The 22298-nt window shown below is 47.2% G+C and overlaps 1 long non-coding RNA gene across 1 annotated transcript in view; it reads right to left on the bottom strand.

Moving 5' to 3' along the window:
* Positions 1–5604: 5604 nt before the first annotated feature.
* The window catches only part of LOC134358338 (uncharacterized), a 31212-nt gene continuing 14518 nt past the window's right edge, over positions 5605–22298 (bottom strand). Inside the window, exons 2-3 of the long non-coding RNA XR_010020860.1 lie at positions 19267–19387; positions 5605–5732 (exon numbers count right to left, since the gene is read on the bottom strand). This is a non-coding gene — a long non-coding RNA (uncharacterized LOC134358338). The remainder of the gene's footprint in view (positions 5733–19266; positions 19388–22298) is intronic.

Below are 22298 nucleotides of genomic sequence, written 5' to 3'. Positions count from 1 at the left end.
TGAAAGATTTGCTTCAGCAGAAACATAAGCACGTAGATTCGGACTACACAGAGAATGTACATTATGCATAAATTATACAGGACAGATAAAGAAGATTGTGCAAAGGCAAGATATCAGTACAAAAACACAATACGAGAAAAGTCCAAGAGGTGGTCTGTAGCGCTTTTCTGAGGTGGAGTTAGGGTTAGAGTTGTGAAGCTTGATTCAAGCACCTGATTATCATGATAATAGTCATAGTCATAGTCATAGTCATAGTCATACTTTATTGATCCCGGGGGAAATTGGTTTTCGTTACAGTTGCACCATAAATAATAAATAGTAATAAAACCATAAATAGTTAAATAGTAATATGTAAATTATGCCAGGAAATAAGTCCAGGACCAGCCTATTGGCTCAGGGTGTCTGACCCTCCAAGGCTGATGCATCCAACTATGGCAGAGTCATCAGAAAACTTCTGAAGATGACAAGACTCTGTGCAGTAGTTGAAGTCCGAGGTGTAAATGGTGAAGAGAAAGGGAGACAAGACAGTCCTCTGTGGAGCCCCAGTGCTGCTGATCACTCTGTCGGACACACAGTGTTGCAAGCACACGTACTGTGCTCTGCCAGTCAGGTAATCAAGAACCCATGACACCAGGGAAGCACCCACCTGCATCGCTGTCAGCTTCTCCCCCAGCAGAGCAGGGCGGATAGTGTTGAATGCACTGGAGAAGTCAAAAAACATGACCCTCACAGTGCTCGCTGGCTTGTCCAGGTGGACGTAGACATGGTTCAGCAGGTAGACGATGGCATCCTCAACTCCTAGTCGGTGCTGGTAGGCAAACTGGAGGGGATCTAAGTGTGGCCTGACCATAGGCCAGAGCAGCTCCAGAACAAGTCTCTCCAGGGTCTTTATGATGTGGGAGGTCAATGCCACCGGTCTGTAGTCATTGAGGCTGCTGGGGCGCGGCATCTTTGGCACAGGGACGAGGCAGGACGTCTTCCACAGCACAGGAACCCTCCAGAGCCTCAGGTTCAGGTTGAATACATGGCAAAGTACTCCAAATAGCTGAGGGGCACAGGCTTTGAGCACCCTGGTACTGACACCATCCGGTCCTGCAGCCTTGCTTGGGTTGAAACGTTTCAGCTGTCTTCTCACCTGTTCAGCTGTGAAGCCCACCGTGGTGGTTTTGTGTGGGGAAGGGGTATAGTCATGAGAGCAGGGTGGGGGACTGTGAGGAGGGGTAGGAGGGGAGAGTGGAATATGTGATGGTTGGGGGCCGACAACAGATGACTCATGTGTAGGATGGGCAGGGGCCACAATGTCAAATCTGTTAAAGGACAGGTTAAGTTCATTGGCCCTGTCCAACTCTGTCTAAAGGGTTGTTCCTGAACCTAGTGATGTGAGACTTCAGGCTTCAGTTCCTGTGCTTCCTCTAACACATTGGGGCCCAATTACTATTCCCCTAAGATATAGTAGAGACTTTAGTTCCCACTCTCCCACTACCACACCAGGGCCATAGTTCCTGTAGTTCCACTCAGGCTTCCCATTAATCCATTAACACACCGTTTATTTGCCTTGAAACATCGGCAAAACTGCAAATATAAAGTCAAGAAGGAAAACTGGAGGCAGATGGAGGTATTATTGGAGGGAAAAGTAAAGCTTCTGAAAATCAAGGAAACTGCAGATGCCAGAAATCTGATTAAAGATTAGCTTTATTTCTCACATGTACAGTACATTGAAACATTCAGAAAAATGTGTTACTTGCATCAGGAATGTGCTGGGGGCAGACCGCAAGTGTCGCCATGCTTCCGGCGCCAATATAGCATGCCCACAACTTGCTAACTTTAATCCATACGTCTTTGGAATGTGGGAGGAAGCCAGGGCACCCAGAGGAAACCATGTAGTCACATGGAGAATGTACAAATTTTTTACAGGCCAGTGGTGAGTATTGAACCCCAAACTTTCAGCTGGTGCTGTATTGCAAAAACAGAAAAAGTGCTGGCAGAGTTTAGCAGATCAGACAACCACTGTGGTAATTTATGATTAAAATTACTGGTTTCTATAAATGTCTTACCTGCGGTACCCTTCAACAGAACTGTCCTCATGAGAAACAGGGCCCTGGACCTGAAGAACTACTGTTACTATTCCTCATTCCAGAGAACTTTTTGAAAATTGAGATTTCTAGAAATGGAATAAAAACTATAACTCAAATGAAAGAGACTGTAGATACTGGATATTTAACATGAGACAGAAAATAAGTGGATTTACTCAGGGGGACAGGCAGCATCTGTGAAGACAGAAGCACAGCCAAAGTTAACACCAAAGGCATTGTCCAGGGTGGTGGTAGAGGTTGAGACAACAGAGATATTTAAAAGACTCTTAGGCACATGAATGTAAAAAAAAACAGTGAACTATGGGCTGTGTAGGAGGGAAGGGTTAAATTGATTGTGGACTATGTTTATGTAGGTTGGTACATCATAAGCTGAAGGTCTGTATTGTGCTATATACTATTCTGTGTTTTATAAGGCAGATACTGGAATCTGAAATTAAAATTAAGAATCACTTACTTCTGACAGTGTAGTGGAGGACAAGAAATAATCGATCTATGCCAACAACTGCATGAAAACATTCCATTAATTTACCTTGCTCTGAGGTCTTGTGGAAGAAATGACTCATAATATAGCCGGATCTTGTACCATGACCAGTCTACCCTACTGGTTTCCATTCTGGAGTGATGACACACCTCCATTGTGCCTTGCTGTCGTGTATCTGGATCTTTACTGAAAATACAACCTGTTCAAAAAGACGACCACCCTTTAATGCTTTTTTTTTGCAGTGCTTCAAGAATTATCAGTTAAATTTCCCGATGTGAATACTGTGCTAGTAAAAGGGTATGTCAGCACAGGGCTGCAATAAGAAGATAATAACTACACTTTTAAATAGGATCTTTCATGATTTTACACCACAGCATTCTGGAACTAAGTAATTATAGTTTCTTTCCCCAGCACTCTCTACCACTCTGCAACTGGATCCAAGACTTCCTTGTTGGGACACCACAGTCGGTCCGGATCAGAAATAACATCTCCTCCTTGCTGACAATCAACACATGAACATCACAAAGATGTGTGTTCTGGTCTCTCTACACCCATGACCGTATGGTTAAGCACAACTCTAATGCCATCTATAAATTTGCCAATGATATAATCGCTGGTGGCAGAACCTTGGATGGTAAAGAGGAGGCTTACAGGTGAGATATGGTAGGTTGGCTGGTTGAGTGGTGTCATCACAACAACCGTACTCAACATCAGCAAAACCAAGGAATTGGTTGTGGATTTCAGGAAAGGGAAACCGAGCAAACGTACACCAGTCCCCATCGAGGGAACGGGTTCAAGTTCCTGGGTGTCAACCTCCCTGAAGCTCTATCCTGAGCCCAAAATAATGATGCAATACAAAGAAGGCATGCTGGTGGCTATATTTTATTAGGACTTTGTGGAGATTTGGTATGTCACCAAAGACTATGGCAAATTTCTACAGATGTACCATGGAGAGCATTCTAACTGGTTGCCTCACCGTCTGGTATGGAGAGTCTAATGCACAGGACCAGAAAAGGCTACCTAAGGCTGTAACCTCAGCCAGCTCCGTCAAGGGCATTAGCCTCCCCACCACCGAGGAAATCTTTAGAAGGTAATGCCTCAGAAAGTCATTGTCCATCATAAAGGGCGCCCCTTCACCTAGGACATGTCTTTGTCTCATTGCCACCATCAGGGAGGATGTACAAGAGCCTGAATCAGAGCCGGTATCAGGTTTAATATCACAGGCATATGTCATGAAATTTGTTATCTGTGAGGCAGCAGGACAATGTAATATATAATAACAGAAAAAACGAATGACAGTAAGACTACAGATATATAACAGTTAAATCAAATATGTAGAGAAAAAATAAAAATAAAAATGTGGTGAGATAGTGTTCATGGGTTCAATGTCCATTCAGGGTTCAGATGGCAGAGGGGAAGAAATTGTTCCTGAATTGTTGAATGTGTGCCTTCAGGCTCCTGTATCTCCTTCTTGATGGCAGCAATGAGAACAAGGCATGACCTGGGTGATAGGGGTCCTTAATGATGGACGCTGCCTTTTTGAAGCATCTCTCCTTAAAGATGTCCTGGATACTATGGAGGCTAGTGCCCATGATGGAGCTGATCAAGTTTACAACTCTCTGCAGCTCTTTTAAATCCTGTGCAGTAGCCCCTCCTGATACCAGATAGTGATGCAGTCAGTTAGAATGCTCTCCATAGTATATCTGTAGAAATTTGTGAGACCACACACTCAACATTTTAGAAATAGTTTCTTTCCCTTGGCCATCAGGTATCTGAATAGTCCATGAACCCACGAACATGACCTCAATATTTTGTTCCATTTCGCACGACTTATTTACTTTTATCTATTTCTTATTGTAAATTATGGCAATTTTAATGTAATGCACTGTTTTGCTGCTGCAAAATGACTAATTTCACAACAGTTGTCAGCGATAATGATTCTGATTCTGTTGACTATGTTACAATAAAAATATGAATAAACAATGCAAAAACTGAATAGTGAGGTAATGTTCATGGGTTCACAGAATCTATTGAGATACAGCACAGAATAACCCTGATCTAACCCTAGTCTGATAATGGGACAATTTACAATGACCAATTAACCTATTACCTGGTACGTTTTTGGAAAGTTGGAGGAAACTGGAGCACTCGGAGAAAATCGACAGGGAGGACATGCGGACTCTGTACAGATGACGTAGGAATTGAACTCCGAACTCTGATGCTGTGATAATGTCACACTAGCTGTTGCACTACCATGGCACTGTTCTGATGGAGGAGGGGAAGATTAGATTAGATTATGAGGACACGCAGTCCTCTTTTATTGTCATTTAGTAATGCATGCATTAAGAGATGATACAATATTCCTCCGGTGTGATATCACAGAAACACAGGACAGACCAAGATTGAAAAACTAACAAAAACCACATAATCATAACATATAGTTACAACAGTGCAACAATACCATAACTTGATGAAGTACAGGCCATGGCACAGTAAAAAAGTTCAAAGTCTCTCAAAAGTCCCACATCTCATGCAGATGGGAGAAGGAAGAAAACTCTTCCTGCCATGCCCGACCACAGTCCGACTCTGAGTTGTCTAAAAACTTCGAGCCTCCGATCAGCCCTCCGACACCGAGTACCGAGCACCATCTCTGCCGAACGCTTCGACCCCACCCTCGGCCGCCAGCAGCAGGCAAAGCCGGGGATTTTGGGGCCTTCCCTCCGAAGATTCTCGATCGCACAGTAGCAGCGGCAGCAAACCGGGCATTTCAGAAGTTTTCTCCAGATGTTCCTCTGCTTCTCACGTCTGTCTCCAACAAATCAGAATTGTGCACGGCCCCTACTTACAAATACGATATCATTTCACCGGAGAGCTGCGCGTGCTGCGTCGCGCCGCCATCTTCTCCTCCCGCCTCCTTTAGGAAAGAGGACATTCCTAAACATTGAGTGTGTGTCTTCAGGCTTCTGTATCCCCCTCCTGGATGTTAGTAATGAGAAGGGGGCATGTCCTGGATGGTGAGAGACCTTCATGATGGGTGCTGCCAATTGTTTCATTTAGTCAGATTCAACGGCCAGTCATGAAACCCCTGAGAGTGGGTCCCATTCCCACAAAGAACCATAGTCAGCATGTAATTCTGGGTCAGGATCTTCAAAAGAACCCTGAAAGAGAAAATAAAGCCATTAAAGATGGAAACAGAGCTGTTTCCGAAGATGCAAGCAAAGGAGTCGGCGTTTAGCGCCATCTTCACTCGGCTCCGCCTTTTTGTTTGTAATGGTTGAGTTACTGGATTAGTATCCTGAGGCCAGAGTCAGAATCGGAATCAGAATCTGGATGCAGGTTTATTATTATCACTGATATATGTTGAGAAATTTGTTTTGTGGCTGCGTACAGCGCAAGACATAAAACGATTACATTAGGTTTCAATAAAAATAAATAAATAAATAAAGCTGCTGCAAAAGAGGTGGTGTTCGATGGTTCGTGGACCATTCAGGAATCTGATGGGAGAGCGGAAGAAGCTGTTTGTAAAGTGTAGAGTGTGAATCTTCAGGCTCTTGTATCTCTTCGCTGATGTGGCAATGTGCAGAATGCATGTCTGGGATGCTGAGAGTGCTTAATGATGGATGCCACCTACTTGAGGGACGGCCCTTTGAAGGTGTCCTCGATGGTGGGCAGCCTTGTGCCCGTAATGGAGCTGGTCAAGTCTACGACCCTCTGCAGCCTTTTTCGATCCTCTGGGTTGTCAGACAGTCACAGAGTCAACAGCATGGAAACAGGCCCTTCAGACAATCATCAACCACACAATCACCCTAATCCTGCAATAAGACCTTATATCCTGGGTCTAGACTATGATCTTGAAATGTGAGCCTGAATCCTAAACTGGCCTCAAGCAATTTTAGATTCATATGGATAATGAAACTCTTGGAAAAAAGACTCAGAATCAATGGACAATCCTTTAATGGCAAAATCACTGAGTTTTTCTCATTCAGTGATATACTTCAGGGCCTGAAATCTGCCCCTGCTACCCCAGTCTAACCCATATGTTCCAATATGATTGGCTCTTAACTATCTCCTCAGTTCAGGAGCAGTCAGTCATTTGCCAGTGAAGCTCAAATCTCATAAACATATATGTTTTAAAAATGATGCCTGTAGGTATGAGCTCAAAGTGTCCGACCATCCCGTCAGCCACATCTACATCTGTGTCTGCAGAAGATAATTCAACACAAGAGATTCTCCAGAGCAACACATACAAAATGCTGGAGGAACTCAGCAGGTCAGGCAGCATCCACGGGGGTGGGGTGGGGGGGAATAAGCAGTCGACATTTTGGGATGCCCTTCATCTGGACTGGAAAGGAAGTGGAGGGGGGGGGAAGAAGCCAGAATAAGAAGGTGGAGGAGAGGGGAAGGAGTACAAACCGGCAGGTGAGGGGGAAGTTAGGTGGGGGGGGGGTTATGAAGTGAGAAACTGGGAGGTGATTGGTGGAAGAGATGAAGGGCTGAAGAAGAAGGAATCAGATTGGAGAGAAGCAGGGCATGGGAGAAAGGGAAAGTGGAGGGCCAGCAGGGCTAGGAGATGGCAGAAGAAAAGGGGTAAGATAGGAGCTGGAATTGGGAATAGAAAAAAGAGAGAGAACAAGCTTGTACTACAGAATTTATTATTTATCACCATCTCTGGATGCCCCAAGGCTGCTAGAAGATCAATTAAAACATAGTAGAGATAAACGACATGAGGTTGTTACAAGGTTGGCTTATAGTATCTAGATGATCTGATGTAAAGGGTTGGGTTGTAGCGATGTGCTACACACAGCGCTAGAATAACCACACGGAGTCGGTGAATTAGAGTTGCGATGAAAGAGATTTATTCAAACTTTGCGGCCCGCTTTAAAGCCTTCCCGTTCCCGCCCTCCCTTGGCGGGACTACTGTGGGGAATGCATATTCCCAGACCCTTTCTGCGCGCGGGATTTTCCCCCTGCTGGTGAAGATGGCTTGGCGCCCTTTTTGCTGCCGGCCCTCTGCCTGCGTGCGCTGTTTCGTGAGCCGGTTCGTGGGTGCCAGAAAGTGGGTCGCCACATAACGCCCCCCCAGAACCGGCGATACCTCCCCCAATGTCCACAGTCTGGATCGGCCTCTGTTTGGGAGGTCTGCCCCTGCGCCGCGGTACCTGAGCCTGGACCGGTTGCGCCAAGTCCACATGGGCCGGTTTGAGTCGGTCCACCGTGAAATCCTCCTCTCTCCCCCCAATGTCCAGCACGAACGTGGACCCGTTGTTCCTGATCACCTTAAACGGCCCCTCGTAGGGCCGCTGTAGCGGTGCCCGGTGTCCGCCCCGTCGTACAAAAAGAAACTTACAGTTCTGCAGGTCTTTGGGTACGCAGGTCAGGCTCTGTCCGTGCTGTGAAGTGGGTATGGGGGCCAGGTTACCGAGCCTCTCCCGTAGTCTGTCCAGGACTGCTGTGGGTTCTTCCTCTTGCCCCCTTGGGGCTGGTATGAACTCTCCTGGGACGACCAGGGGCGCGCCATACACCAACTCGGCCGACGAGGTGTGTAGATCCTCTTTGGGCGCCATGCGGATTCCGAGCAGGACCCAGGGAAGTTCGTCCACCCAGTTGGGCCCCTCCAGGCGGGCCATGAGAGCCGATTTCAGGTGACGGTGGAAGCGCTCCACTAGTCCGTTCAACTGTGGGTGGTAGGCGGTTGTGTGGTGTAGCTGTGTTCCTAAAAGTCTGGCCATAGCCGACCACAGGCTGGAGGTGAACTGGGCACCCCTGTCGGAGGTAATGTGGGCCGGTACCCTGAAGCGTGCTACCCAGGTTGCGATCAGTGCTCGGGCGCAGGATTCGGAGGTGGTGTCGCTGAGCGGGACTGCCTCTGGCCATTTGGTGAACCGGTCTATCATAGTTAGGAGGTACCGCGCTCCTCGTGACACTGGCAGGGGCCCCACGATATCCACATGGATGTGGTCGAACCTCCGGCGGGTGGGTTCGAACCGCTGCGGTGGAGCCTTGGTGTGCTGCTGCACCTTGGCCGTTTGGTACTGCATACACGTTTTGGCCCATTCACTGACCTGTTTACGAAGTCCATGCCACACGAACCTGTTGGAGACCAGCCGGACAGTTGTCCTGATGGAGGGGTGCGCTAAGTTGTGAATGGATTCGAACACCCGCTGGCGCCAGGCTGCTGGGACGACAGGGCGGGGTTGGCCAGTAGCTACGTCACATAGTAGGGTCCTCTCACCTGGACATACGGGGAGGTCTTGGAGCTGCAAACCGGAGACTGCAGTCCTGTAACTGGGGATCTCAGCGTCTGCCTGCTGTGCCTCTGCCAGCGCTGCATAGTCCACCCCCTGGGACAGGGCCTGTATGGTCGGTCTGGAAAGTGCGTCTGCCACGACATTGTTCTTTCCAGAGACATGCCGGATGTCCGTCGTGTACTCGGAGATGTAGGACAGATGTCGCTGCTGGCGGGACGACCAGGGGTCGGACACCTTAGTGAACGCAAAGGTAAGCGGTTTGTGGTCTGTGAATGCGGTGAAAGGCCTACCTTCTAAGAAGTACCTGAAATGCCGGATTGCCAGGTATAGTGCCAATAGCTCCCGGTCGAAAGCACTGTATTTGAGTTCGGGTGGTCGTAGGCATTTGCTGAAGAACGCCAGGGGTTGCCAGCGACCCTCGATGAGTTGTTCCAGCACTCCACCGACTGCTGTGTTGGATGCGTCCACCGTGAGGGGGAACGTCCGTTCTGGGGTGCACTAGCATCGCGGCGTTTGCCAAGGCTTCTTTGGTTTTAACGAAAGCGGTTGCGGCCTCTTCGTTCCAGGTAATGTCCTTGCCCTTACCCGACATTAGAGTGAACAAGGGGCGCATGGTTCGGGCTGCTGAGGGGAGGAAACGGTGGTAGAAATTCACCGTACCCACGAATTCCTGCAAGCCTTTGATTGTGTTGGGTCGGGGGAAGTGGTGGACCGAGTCTACCTTGGCGGGCAGCGGGGTTGCCCCGTCTTTAGTAATCCTGTGGCCCAGGAAGTTGATGGTGTCGAGTCCGAACTGGCATTTGGCTGGATTGATTGTAAGGCCGAATTCACTCAGGCGGGAGTAGAGCTGGCGGAGGTGGGACAGATGCTCCTGCCGACCACTGCTGGCTATGAGGATGTCGTCCAAATAGATGAATGCAAAGTCCAGGTCGCATCCCACCGCGTCCATTAGCCGCTGGAAAGTCTGTGCGGCATTCTTTAGACCAAATGGCATTCGGAGGAATTCGAAAAGTCCGAACGGGGTGATAAGTGCTGTTTTGGGGATGTTGTCCGGATGTACAGGGATTTGATGGTATCCCCGGACGAGGTCTACCTTGGAAAAGATCCTTGCGCCGTGTAGGTTTGCTGCGAAGTCTTGAATGTGCGGCACAGGGTAGCGGTATGGCGTTGTAGCCTCGTTCAGTCTGCGGTAGTCACCGCATGGTCTCCAGCCCCCCGTTGCCTTGGGCACCATGTGAAGGGGGGAGTCCCATGGGCTGTCGGACCGTCGTATGATCCCTAATTCCTCCATCTTCTTGAACTCCTCCTTCGCCAGTCGGAGCTTGTCCGGGGGAAGCCTTCGAGCACGGGCGTGGAGGGGTGGTCCCTGGGTCGGGATGTGGTGCTGTACTCCGTGTCTGGGCATGGCTGCTGTGAACTGCGGTGTCAGTACTGATGGGAAATCCGCCAGGACCTGGTGAATTCATCGTCGGACAGCGTGATGGAGTCCAGGTGTGGGGCTGGCAACTGTGCTTCACCCAGGGAGAACGTTTGAAAAGTCTTGGCGTGGACTAATCGCTTCCCTTGCAAGTCGACCAGCAGGCTGTGGGCTCGTAGAAAATCTGCCCCCAGCAGTGGTTGGGCCACGGCGGCCAGTGTGAAGTCCCACGTGAACCGGCTGGAGCTGAACTGTAGCCGCACCGTGCGGGTGCCGTAGGTTCGTATTGTGCTGCCATTAGCGGCCCTCAGGGTGGGTCCCGGTTCTCTGTTGCGGGTGTCGTAACTCGTTGGAGGTAAGACGCTGATCTCCGCTCCGGTGTCGACCAAAAAACGGCGTCCCGACTGCTTGTCCCAGACGTACAGGAGGCTGTCCTGATGGCCAGCCGCCGTAGCCATCAGCGGCGGCTGGCCCTGGCGTTTCCCGGGAATTTGCAGGGCGGTCTGCAGCGGCGGGCCTCCGTGCCCCACCGCTGGTGGTAGAAACACCATTGTTCGTTGGGCTCCTCACTCCCGTTGCCGGGTTTTGTAGGCTCTGCTGCCAGGCCTGGTCTGGTCTGTCGTTGGGCACGCGGCTTGGTGATCTGTGCGACGGATGCCCCTCTCTCTTTCCTGGCATTCCACAGCACATCTGCTCGGGCCGCCACCTCCCGGGGGTTGCTGAAATCTGCGTCGGACAGCAGCAGGCATATGTCCTCGGGCAGTTGCTCTAGGAACGCCTGCTCAAACATGAGGCAGGGTTTGTGTCCTTCAGCCAGGGCCAGCATCTCTTTCATTAATGCTGACGGCGGCCTGTCTCCCAAACTATCCAGGTGCATTAAGCGGCGTGCTCGTTCGCGCCGTGAGAGTCCAAAGGTCCTTATGAGCAGGGCTTTGAATGCTGTGTATTTGCCGTCCTCCGGGGGCGACTGTATAAACTCCTCAACTTGTGCAGCAGTCTCCTGGTCGAGGGAGCTCAGCACGTAGTAGTAGCGAGTGGACTCCGAGGTTATCTGCCGAATGTGGAATTGTGCTTCTGCTTGTTCGAACCATAAATGGAGTCGCAGCGTCCAGAAGCTTGGCAGTTTTAACGAAGCTGTGTGAACAGATGCAGCGTCGGTCATCTCTGGTCCAAATATCGTTTGGGCCGTCGGGGTCACCAATTGTAGCGATGTGCTACACACAGCGCTAGAATAACCACACGGAGTCGGTGAGTTAGAGTTGCGATGAAAGAGATTTATTCAAACTTCGCGGCCTGCTTTAAAGCCTTCCCGTTCCCGCCCTCCCTGGGCGGGACTACTGTGGGGAATGCATATTCCCAGACCCTTTCTGCGCGCTGGACTTTCCCCCTGCTGGTGAAGATGGCCTGGCGCCCTTTTTGCTACCGGCCCTCTGCCTGCGCGCGCTGTTTCGTGAGCCGGTTCGTGGGTGCCAGAAAGTGGGTCGCCACAGGGTCATATTTTTATGACATTTGCACTAATTAACATTTATGCTGCAGTTGTACAAATCACTGGTGGCTTCGAGTACTCTGCTTGGTTCTGATCATCCTGCTATAGGCAAGGTGCCATGAAATTGGAAAGATTTTAGAAAAGCTTTAGAAGAATTCTTGCCAGGACTTGAGGGACTGAATTATAGGAAGGGGTTGGGCAGTCTAGACTTCCTTCTCTTGGAACATAGGAGACTAAGAGGTGATCTTGTAGAGCTGTACAAGAATCTAAGGTAGGATAGAAGGGCAGTGCAGTAGCACAGTTGCTTTACGGTACCACCTATCACTGATCAGGGTTCAATTCCTCCTACCGTCTGTAAGGAGTTTACACATTCCCCTTGTGACCGCGTAGATTTCCTTCAGGTGTTGGAGTTTTCGTGCACATTCCAAACATGTATGGTCGGGGTTGGTGCAATATGGGCATGCTACGTTGGCGTCAGAACTATGGCGATAATTGCGGGCTGACCCCAGCACAGTCCTCGGATTGTGTTTGTCACTGTTGCAAAAACAACGCATTTCACTGCATGTTTCAATGCTTTGACGTACATGACAAATAAAGCTAATCTTAAGATAGAGTCTTTTTCCCAGGGTTGGGGAATCGAGGACTAGAAGGCAGTGCAAGTCATAAAAGGAACCTGGGGAGGGGGGGCAATGTGTTTTACACAGAACCTGGTTAATATGTGGAATCAACTTCCTAGGGAAATGGTTGAGGCAAGCGCAATAACAAATTTTAAAAGACTTTTGGTCAGGAATTTAGATGGAAAATTTAGAAGGTTATGGGCTAAATGCTGGCAGATGGGGGCGAGTATGGATGGGCATTTTAGTCAGCAGGGACCAGTTGGGCCAAAGGAACTGTTTCCTGGATAACAAGGAGTTTTTGACTAAGTCCTCTTATTCAGGAAATTTAGGGACATGGACTTCTTGATGACAACATGACTTTGAAACCACTAAGGCCATTGGCACTGACAATATGGCTACATTGACTTACTGCAGCCAGACCTCCATACTTGAACAACTTATGCGCAAACTTCTGCTGGCAGGGTTTTTGATTGTCAGAACCAGTTGAAACTTATTGTCTGTTATATTCAGAACAAGTTGAAACTTGTTGCTTGTTAAATTCATAACCAGTTGAAATTTGCTGCTTGTTATATTCATAACCAGTTGAAACTTGCTGCCCGGTATATTTAGAACTAATTGAAACTTGTTGCTTGTTAAATTCAGAACCATTTGAAACTTGTTGCTTGTTATCTACGTAGATGTGAATGTAGAAGGTATGATTATTAAGTCTGCAGATAACATGGAAATTGTTGGTGGTGTTTATAGGTTAGCCTAAAGCTGTAGGATGATATTGAGCACAAAGTAATTTGAGCAATGGCAGATATTAATTTATCCCTCATAAGCATGTGTGAAGCACTTTGACAACATTAGGAGAGGTGGAGTATACACAATGGTGGAACTATACAAAGGACAGGGCAGTAATCCATAGATCCCTGAAGGCAGATGTATTGGCAGACACTGAAAGTTTATTGTTCTATGTGTACCATCTAAAGAAAAAGTTAATTACAAATCTGTTGGCATATTTATAGAATAACATCTAATATGAAGAAAAATCTGCAGATTTGCTGGCATCCTTTTAACTTCAAACTAATCTGGAGTATGCTAGATTAATGGAATTTGTATGCATTTGAAAATACATATATCATAAAGGATTTAAAACATTAGTATTTGTCAGGGATTATTCTGGAATTTTGTCGATACAGCAGATATTAATTCAAGCAGGAACCAGTCTTCAGATCTTAATGGAAATTGCAAGCAGTAATCAGTTTGAAGTTAAAAGGATGTCTTTGCAAATAACCAATCCTGTCTGTGGAGGACAGGCTGGCACAGAGTGGGGTCTGTCTGCTAAGAGATATGGTTTACAAAATGAAATGACCATGTATGTAATATAAGACAATGGGGCTATGTTAATTGGCCTGCATCAAACCAAGCAACATTAGCTAAGTTATTTGCAACTTCATGACTTGATTTCAAGCTGGCAGACAAGACTAAGGTTGTCACTTAGTATAACAAAGATGGTCACAGGTGTAGTTGCAATCAATATTTGGGATATTTGTGCATCTAGAGTCAGCACTAACAACATTATTTTTTGTCTGTCTGGTATCTCTGTGCCCAGATGTTTCAGACCATCTGTGTGAATTACTTTCTCTCAGCAAAGGTATCTGAATATTCAGAGGCATCTGCCACTGTAGATATGCAATTCAAAGTTCAAAGATCAAATTAAAAATTTTATCACAGTACATACATGTCACCACATACAATCCTGAGATTATTTTTCCTGCGGGCATACTCAGCAAATCTATAGAACCGTAACTGTAAACAGGATCAATGAACAACAAACAATGCAAATGCAGTTATGAATAAATAGCAATAAACAATGAGAGCATGAAATAACAAGATAGAGAGTTCTTAAAATGAGACTTCAGTTGTGGGAACATCAGTAATAGAATGAGTGTAGTTATCCCCTTTTGTTCAAGACCCTGATGGTTGAGGAGTAGTAACTGTTTTTGAACCTGGTGGTGTGAGTCCTGAGGCATTTGTACCTTCTGACTGATGGCAGCAGCTGGTAAAGAGCTGGGTGGTGAAGATCTTTGATGATGGATGCTACTTTTCCACGGCAACATTTCATGTAGATCTGAGTTTTGTCACTTGCAGAAGTTCTCTGACGACTCTGCCGTGGTTGGGTGTATCAGATGTGGGCAGGAGTTGGAGTACAGAGGACTGGTAGACAAGTTTGTGGAGTGGTGCAGAAGGAATCACCTGCTCCTGACTGTGGCCAAAACCAGGAAGATGGTGATTGATTTTGGGAGGAAGAGGACTGCGCCGAGTTGTGTATATATTCTGAGAGAACAAGTTGCAATAGCGGAGGAGTACAAATACATGGGTGTTCACCTCGACAACAGACTTGATGGAAAACCAACACCAAGGCTGCTTATAAGAAGGGAACGATCAGTTTCTAGTTTCTAAGGAAGCTGAGATCCTTCAACGTGTGCAGCAGGATGTTGGAGATCTTTTACCAGTTTGTTGTAGCAAGTACAGCCTTCTTTGTGGCTTTATGTTGGGGGAGCAGCATCGGTAACGGTGATACAAAAAGACTAAATAAACTCATCAAAAAGCCTGGATCCATTCTTGGCTACAACTCGGACTCTTTTGAGTTAGTGGTGGAGAGGAGGTCACTAAACAAACTGTTATCCATTACGGACAGTCTGGCACATCCTCTCCATGACCTACTGAATAAGCAGTGGAGCACCCTTTCAAACAGACTCTTTCAGATCAGCTGTCACAAGGATCGTTACAGGAAATCTTTCCTACCTCATGCAATAAGCATGTACAACAGTTCATCTCTGAGCGACAGGAGAACACAGAACATAGTACAATAGTTTCTTTTATTACTTCATACATTTTTGCACGTTGGTAAATTATAATTTTATATATTTTTATTCCATACTTAATTATTAGTTATTATTATTATTATTGTTGTGTATTTTTAAATGTTGCTGCTGTAATGAAATGATTTCCCACAGGATCAATAAAGTACTTATTGTTATTAATATTAGATGTGCTCAATGGTTGGGAAGGTTTTGCCCGTGATATACTGGGCCAAATCCACCACCTTTTGTCGTATTGTCTGCTGAAAGGCATTGGTGTTCCCATACCAGGCTGTAATGCAGCCAGTCAGCAAACTTTCTACTGTACATCTATAGAAGTTTGCCAAGGTTTTTGATGACATGCCATATCTCTGCAGACTTCTGAGGAAATAGAGGTGCTGTCATGCTTTCTTCACGATTATATTCATATGATGGGTCCAGGACAGGGCCTCTGAGATAGTGACACCCAGGAATTTAAAGTTGTTGACCCTTTCCACCTCTGATCCTTCAATGATTACTGACTCACGGACTTCTGGTTTCCCTCTTCTGAAGTCTACAATCGGTTCCTTGTTCTTATTGACATTGAATGACAGTAGGCAGCTGGCGATCCCAGGGGATCATGGGTTTGCACCTCTGGTGGCCTGTGTCTTCTCCAGGGCACAAGCCTGGGCAAGAAGATTTGAAGAACTGGCTGTTGCCCATGCAGGGGGTTCGCCCTCTCCGCGTCACTGATGTCGTCCAAGGGAAGGGCAAGCACCGATAAGGCTTGGCACCAGTGTCGTACAGCAGTGGCCAAAGTGAAGTTGTATACAACATCAAACTGCCTTAGGGACCCTGGCTCCAGTTTTCTTCCTCGGGGTTTACTCCTGAAGCCTTTCCCATGGGTGGGTATGGCCGCAAGACAGCAGAGGTTTAAAGTCAGGGTTTTCCTTTTCCTAGGCAGGCTGCCGTCCAAGGCTGACGAGCCCCACCTGCCTGAGTGAGAGGTTGTTGTTATTACACAACTCAGCCAAGTTTTCAATTTCCCTCCTGTATACTGATTAATCACCACCTTTGATGCAGCTAACAACAGTGATGTCATCAGCAAACTCGTGTATGGTGTTGGAGCTGTACTTAGCCACACGGTCATGGATGTAAAGTGAGTAGAGTGGGAGTGGGGTGTGTAAGTTCACATCCTTGTGGTGCTCCTGTGCTGATGGAGATAGCGGAGGAGATATTTTCACCAATCTGAACTGACTGAAGACTGCAAGTGAGGAAACCCAGGATCCAATTGCACAAGGGGGTATTGAGGCTCAGGTTTTGGAGTTTACTGATTTGTTTTGAGGGGATGATGGTTTTAAATGCTGAGATGTAATTGATAAAGAGCCAGCAGCCAGTTGGTCAGCAGAGGTCGTTGGTACTCGGGCCAGGTAATCTGTCCAGACCGGTGCTTTACTTGGATTCAATCTCTTGAAGGCAACCTGCATGTCATCTTCAGATACTGAGACCATGGGATCATCAGGAGAGAAGGGGGTGTGTGTTAGTTCCTCCCCGTTCTGGAGGTTAAAGTAAGCTAAATAGGCATTGAGTTTATCTGGAAGTAAATCTGCAGGTGTCTGCCACTGTAGGTAGGTAATTCAAAGGAAGAATTGTCAATCCTAAATATTGAAGTAATTGAAGGAGGAGCTTAGCAGGAGACAATGGTGCCTAACAGTGGCTCCTTCGCTTGCATCTTCAGAAACAGCTCTATTTCTATCTTCAATATCTCTATTTTTCTCTTTCCGGGTTCTTTTGAAGATCCTGACCTGGAGTTACACGCTGACTTTGGTTCTTTGCGGGAATGGGACCCATTCTCGGGGCTTCACGACTGGCTGTTATTCGATATGCCAAGGATGCGGCTTAAGAGATTAGCTTGCCTTCGGAGTTCCGGGATCTCATGGCTCTGGAGACAGGCAGACCAAAGGTCAGTGGTCCTGGCAGGAAATTGGTGTGTCGTGGGAGACGGAAGATCTCTGGCTGTGTGCCCAGAGACCGGAGATCTTTGGGCACAGAGCTCGGAAAAAGTGACGAAACAAACTGTTAACATCGTAAATCAATGAATTGTTTGTTATGTCTCTCCTCTCGCTGTGAAACGGAGACATCTCTTTCTCCCTTATTAGAGACAGAGAGAGAGAGAGCCCGTTTATGTGCAAATACCTTGGTGAACGAGTAGTCTTTGGGGTACTGCAAGTCTGTGTCTTTGCTGTTGCTTTGCTGCACACTTGAGTGCTCGTGGCAGGTGCTGATGCTTTTTTTTGCTGGTGGGAGGGGGCATCATTTCTTGCTGCTGCTTACTCGTGGGAGAAGGGGAGCTGGGAGGGGCTTTGGGGTTCTAACATTTAACTGTCATTCATTCTTTGGGGCGCTCCTCTGTTTTTTGTGGATGGTTGCGAAGAAAAAGAATTTCGGGACATATATTGAATACATTTCTCTGACATTAAATGTACCTTTGAAACCTTTGAACAATGCCATTGTATCTATTGAGATTGTATGGAATTTCCTACTGTTTCCTTTGATTTTACGGGTATAAAACTGTGATGTACTTTGAGTTTGTAAGATTCTAAGATCAATGATCTCAGAGTGAGGTTGCTATGGGACAGTGTGTGTTCTCTGCTTTACAGAATTCTGGTTCAAATGGTTCTGCTTATTATCAGAGAATGCATGCAGTATACAACATGAAATACTTGTCTTCGCAGACATCCATGAAAAACAGAAGACCCCCAAAAGAATGAGCAGCAGAAAAACATTAGAATTCCATAGCCCCACTGTACCCCGTTGCCCGCACAAGCAGCAGCAAGATCAAAGCAACAACCTCCCCTTTCCACCCTAGCTCCCGTTTCAGCAAAATGCATCAGTGCCCACCACCTACCAAACAACAGCAAAGCACCCAAAGAGAGACCATGATTTGTAGTCAACAAAAGCAATTGTTTACCCGTCAGTTTGACATGCCACAGGCTCTCTCTCGCTCTCTCTCTCACTAACAAGGCACAGAGAGATATCACCCATTTTCACAGAATGACAGCCACCATTACGATATTACAGTCTGCTGCGTTGCTTTACTATACATCCACCACAGCAAAATCTTGATGTTCCATTTCCCGTAATGCCTCTGTCGGCAACACTGGCCTGAAATCGGTCGTCCGCATGGTCGTGCAGGTCTGCACCTCTGAGGCGCCATCTTCCGAGCCGCACCTGGAGAATGTTGGAAAATGGTTGGCTCGCGAATTCCAGGAACGGAAACTCATCCACCTAAAAAAGTGCAGTTTGAGTGCCACTTGCAGATCAGGACCTCGACAGAAGCCCAATCACCTTGAAAAGGAAACAAGAGACATTAAAGAGCGGAATTAAGCTGCTTTCTGCAGTTGAGCTTGAAGAAGCAGCCTCCTGATGCCATCTTAACTCCACTCTTCCGTACTGAATGCAGCAATTCAGATTAACGGGTTCACTATACACCGTCGAGATAGGACTGTTGAGTTTCTCAAAAGTAGAGGTGGTGGTGTATGCCTCATGATCATCTCCTTGTGGTGTACAATGTGTTGGTGACGTCCCAATTTCGCTCACCAGACCTGGAATATCTCGTAATTAAGTGTCGTCCGTTTTACCTGCCGCGGGAGATTTTAATATACATTCCACCTCAGGCCAATATCAAACAAGCTCTAGATAATCTGAGCGATGGGATCAACATGCATGAAACAGCATACTCTGATGCCTTCACCATCATTTTGGAGGATTTTAACCAGACCGGCTTGAAAAAGTCACTTAACAGTTATCATCAACAAATCACTTGTAGTACCAGAGAAAACAACAGACTGGACCACTGTTACACCAAGATCAAGAGTGTTTACTATGCTATTCCACGATCACACTTTGGAAACTCTCATCTCCTGGCTGTATTTTTACTCCCTGAGTATAGGCGGAGACTGAAGACTGCAGCACCAGCATTGAGGACAAAGAAGGTATGGATAAGGGAAGCACAGGAGTGCTTACAGGACAGCTTTGAAACGGTAGACTGGATTGTACTCAGGGATTCAACTTCGAATCTGGAAGGGTTGTTACTGACTTCATTAAAACCTGTGTGGATCAGTGTGTGCCTACGAAAACTTGCTGTACATTCCCAAACCCGACAGGTACGTTGTCTGCTGGGGGGTAGATCTGTGGCATTGAAGTCTGATGACCCAGGCCTGTAGAAGAAAACCAGGTATGACTTGTGGAGGCAAACAACATTTGTCCCCCCCATCCCTTCCCACCGATCTCCCTCCCGGCACTTATCCTTGTAAGCGGAACAAGTGCTACACGTGCCTTTATACTTCCTCCTTCACCACCATTCAGGGCTCCCGACAGTCCTTCCAGGTGAGGCAACACTTCACCTGTGAGTATATATATATATATGTATATATAAAAGGAATGGATATGAAGGACAAACAACAGGAATTGTGCAGATGCTGGAAATTCAAGCAACACACATCAAAGTTGCTGGTGAACGCAGCAGGCCAGGCAGCATCTGTAGGAAGAGGTGCAGTCGACGTTTCAGGCTGAGACCCTTCGTCAGGACTAACTGAAGGAAGAGTGAGTAAGGGATTTGAAAGCTGGAGGGGGAGGAGGAGATGCAAAATGATAGGAGAAGACAGGAGGGGGAGGGATGGAGCCGAGAGCTGGACAGGTGATAGGCAAAAGGGGATACGAGAGGATCATGGGACAGGTGGTCCGGGAAGAAAGACAAGGGGGGGGGGTGACCCAGAGGATGGGCAAGAGGTATATTCAGAGGGACAGAGGGAGAAAAAGGAGAGTGAGAGAAAGAATGTGTGCATAAAAATGAGTAACAGATGGGGTATGAGGGGGAGGTGGGGCCTTAGCGGAAGTTAGAGAAGTCGATGTTCATGCCATCAGGTTGGAGGCTACCCAGACGGAATATAAGGTGTTGTTCCTCCAACCTGAGTGTGGCTACATCTTTACAGTAGAGGAGGCCGTGGATAGACATGTCAGAATGGGAATGGGATGTGGAATTAAAATGTGTGGCCACTGGGAGATCCTGCTTTCTCTGGCGGACAGAGCGTAGATGTTCAGCAAAGCGGTCTCCCAGTTTGCGTCGGGTCTCGCCAATATATAAAAGGCCACATCGGGAGCACCGGACGCAGTATATCACCCCAGTCGACTCACAGGTGAAGTGTTACCTCACCTGGAAGGACTGTTTGGGGCCCTGAATGGTGGTAAGGGAGGAAGTGTAAATTCCCTCTCAAATTTAAATATATAGGCGAACAAAGCGAGCAATTTCAAGTTCCTGACGAAGGGTCTCGGCCTGAAACGTCGACTGCACCTCTTCCTATAGATGCTGCTTGGCCTGCTGCGTTCACCAGCAACTTTGATTTATATGACTTGTGGAGGGCTATCTTAAAAGCGAAGAAACGATTCCGAGCGAGGTTGGAGGCGACATCAGATGCAAATCCACCCTGGCAGGATTTGCAGGACATTACTTCCTACAAATAGCATGAATGCCAGCAATGTTTCACTACCAAATGAGCACAATGCCTTTTATGCCCGCTTTGAAAGGGAGAATATAACTACAGCTGTGAAGATCCCTGCTGCACCCAGTGACCCTGTGATTTCTGTCCTGGAGGCCGATGTCAAGCTGTTGTTCAGGAGGGTGAACCCTCACAAGATGGCAGCCCCCAGTGGAGTACCTGGTAAGGCTTTGAAAACTTGTGCCAACCAACTGGTGGGTGTATCAAGGACATTTTCAGCTTCTCATTGCTACTGTCAGATGTTCCCACCTGTTTCAAAAAGGTAACAATTATACCAGTGTCCAAGATGAATAATGTGAGCTGCCTTAATAATTCTCGCCCAGTAGCACTCACATCTACAGTGATGAAATGTTTGAGAGGTTGGTCCTGGCCAGAATCAACTCCTGCCTCAGCAAGATCCTGGACCCACTGCAATTTGCCTATCACCACAATAGGTCTATGGCAGATGCAATCTCAATGGCTTTTGCATGGCCTTGGATCACATGGACAATAGAAATACCTATGTCAGGATGCTGTTCATTGACTATAGTTCAGCGTTTAACAGCAGCATTCCTACAGTCCTGATCAATAAGCTACGGAGCCTGGGTCTCTTTACCTCCCTCTGCAAGTGGACCCTCGACTTCCGAACTGGAACACCACAATCTGTACGGCTTGGTATTAATATCTTTTCTTCGCTGACAATCAACACAGGCACACTTTAGGGGTGTGTGCTTAGACCAGTGCTCTAATCTCTCTGCACCCATGACTGTGTGGCTAGTCTGACAAAAGACCAAGCTATCAGAAGATTGATGCTGATAACAGAGACAACGAGAGAAACATTCCAAATGCTAATGAGAAATGAGAGAGATTAACGAAAAGAGACACAGTTCCGAGTATTGTCAGACCGGTGGCTTTGAACCTGAACTGTTTGAAGTTTGACGGACAGGCGATACCACAGCAGGGGGATAAAAGGAACAGGTTCGCTAAGGCAAGAGACACCACGACACCACGAGATAACGAGACCCTGGAAGTGCGGTGTGCCCCCCCCCCACAAGTTGGTGGGAGTTTTGGAGGTCTGATCACGGGACCGACCATAGATGCACAGGGTGAAAAGGGTACGATCGGCGGGAACCTGGTGTGTGTGTCCGCCCTTGCCTGGGTGCCGGGTTCACCGCAGAAGAACAATCGTATCCGGAACGGAGGGGTCACAGTTGGTGACCTCAGAAGATATTAAAAGGGCTCGCGCCGAAAGCTAACTGCAAAGATCAAAGGTCTGTCTGAATCCGATTTGCATATTCTCTCTCCAACGGCACAACAGCGATTGCTGCGAACTGTACTAAGCTGAACTGAACTCTGCGTCACTTGAGACTGATCATTTTACCCCTAGACTGCGATAGAGCTTGATTGATTTCTATTACCCTAGTTCTGTGTACATGTGTGTTTTATCATTGCTAACCCATTGCATTTGTATCCTTACGTTTAGAGTACTGTGTTACTTATTTCTTTAATAAAACTTTCTTAGTTCCAGTAATCCAGACTCCAACTAAGTGGTCCATTTCTGCCGGTTTGGCAACCCGGTTACGGGGTACGTAAC

This window comes from Mobula hypostoma, chromosome 18 (assembly GCF_963921235.1).
Source record: "Mobula hypostoma chromosome 18, sMobHyp1.1, whole genome shotgun sequence".
NCBI classification, from domain to species: Eukaryota; Metazoa; Chordata; class Chondrichthyes; order Myliobatiformes; family Myliobatidae; genus Mobula; species Mobula hypostoma.
Note: the sequence above shows the minus strand (reverse complement) of the source record. Positions and strands in the feature narration are given on the sequence as shown.